This window comes from Myotis daubentonii, chromosome 1 (genome assembly GCF_963259705.1).
Source record: "Myotis daubentonii chromosome 1, mMyoDau2.1, whole genome shotgun sequence".
Taxonomy (NCBI): Eukaryota; Metazoa; Chordata; class Mammalia; order Chiroptera; family Vespertilionidae; genus Myotis; species Myotis daubentonii.
The window spans coordinates 19,459,900-19,461,964 of NC_081840.1; the positions used below are offsets into that span (position 1 = coordinate 19,459,900).

Here is a 2,065-nt window from a genome sequence, read left to right on the forward strand (position 1 = left end):
GTTGTGGGTTTGATCCTCAGCCAAGGCACCTACAAGAACCAACCAATGAATGTATAAAAAGTGGAACAGCAAATCACTTTCTCTCTCCCTTCCTCTCTCTCTGCTCAGGATGGGTACATGTCCCAAGGAGCTGAGAGGGTTACAAAAGCCGAACTGTGCACATTTCAGGCACCAAGGGCCTCTGTCCTCCCATGCAGCAGCCAATCGGGAGCAGCATCTCCTGGCCTCTCTCAGATGCATGAAATGAAGATGTGCCTGAAATAATAGAACAAAGTATTCACTGAGTATTTTCAAAAACAATTTATATGCGATGACTAAATGGATGTTTTTTCAGAAATGCAAAGCTGGTTTAACATTAAAATACCAACCATGGGATTCACCATATTAACTCAACAAAAAAGAAAAAATACAATTATCTCAATAGACTCAGAAAGATTATTAGAAAACAATTCATAGTAAAAATTCTCAGGGTTCTCAGAAGTTTAAGAAAGAGCAGCACAAAAAAAAAAAAAAAGAAAGAAAGAAAGAAAGAGCAGCACAGACATGATGCCAGTCACGATTGTCTTCACCACCCCCTCAACCATCCCACCCACCCCCACCATCACAGAATAATAAGCTGGGATCTACCATACCTACTGAATAACTATGGAATATTACATCAAAACAGAGAAAACTGGAGAAAGTACCCATGGAGTTATGCATCAGGGTAGACACAAAACAACGGGTAAAGTGGTAGCCATGATGAAAATCAGACGAGAAAGTAAAGAGGAAGAGATTTCTAGTACTGTAATTCTGGGAATTTCTCTATTAAAAGAACTTTGTCATTCAAATACAGCCTTCAAGAGGTGCTTATAGCCCTGGCCAGTGTGGCTCAGTTTGTTGGAGCATTGTCCCATATACCAAAAGGTTGCAGGTTTGATCCCCGGGCAGCGCACATATGGAAGGCAACCAGTTGATGTTCTCTCTCACATCAATGTTTCTCTCTCTGTCTCTCTCCCTTTCTCTGCCCCCCCCCTTCCCGTCTCTAAAGTCAATAAGCATTATCCTTGAGTGAGGATTAGAAAGAAAAAAAAATATGTGCTTATGAAGGACTCTAGGTTTTATCTCATCTTTGAATACCTTGGATCTCCAGAAATACTTGGACTCTATCCCTTCTGGTCAGTTCGTGGATTCTTCACTTGTTCATAAGCACATCTTTTTTCTATGTTTCTAAACCTTACTCAAGGGTATGCTTATTGATTTTAGAGGCAGGGAGAGAGAGGGGGGGAGAAAGAGAGAGAAACATACAAAACCATGCAAGAGGTTGTGTTCTGTCACTTTAGAAGAGCTCTTACAGAGACTTAAAACCTCAAAGTCCACTGATAACAAAGGAACAATGACTAGTAAACCAGCTGGTTTGGGCCTTTCAGAGCTTTTGGAATACCAATCAGAGGAAACATATGTGAGGTAGCAGCACTCTGGTATACTATAGATCTCCAGAAGTACTGCTTGGTCAGCTCACAACTGAGCTAGCTGACCTCTGGAAGACAGAAACCATACCTGCAGAATTAGCAACAATAAGCCATCTGGGGATTCAGAAATTAATCAACTCTTCTGGATTTTCAAAGTTTTGTGGCACCACCAAAAATAAAGTGTGCCAGAAGTAGAATCTTCACAGGACTATAAGAATACGTTTCCCAAGTTGAAACCAGGAAACCTAGCATCCCATTGAAAAACTTGGTTGAAAATACCTTAGGTTTGCTTTCAAAAATGTTAGTTTATGATCCAGCCAAACAAGTTGCTGGCAAAATGGCACTGAGCCATCCATATTTTATTGGTTTGGATAATCAGATTAAAATGTAGCTTTCTGACAAAAAGTTTCTACATGTTGTATCAAGACCAGATAGTGATATTTTTACTGTTAATTCTATTTTTGTCCTGTGTATTTTTCTTCTCTTTACTTTAAAACTTAAGCTATACTTCATCTTCTGATTTCAAAATGTAATTTAAACATGTAAATATCATTCTATATTAATTTAAATATATATGTGTAGGTCTCACTATAACAACTATCTGTTATTATAAT

The 2,065-nt window shown here is 38.7% G+C and overlaps 1 pseudogene; it reads left to right on the forward strand.

The window, feature by feature from the left end:
- The first annotated feature begins 645 nt into the window (after positions 1-645).
- On the forward strand, positions 646-1,842 carry LOC132222915 (cyclin-dependent kinase 1-like; annotated as a pseudogene).
- Positions 1,843-2,065: the final 223 nt, after the last annotated feature.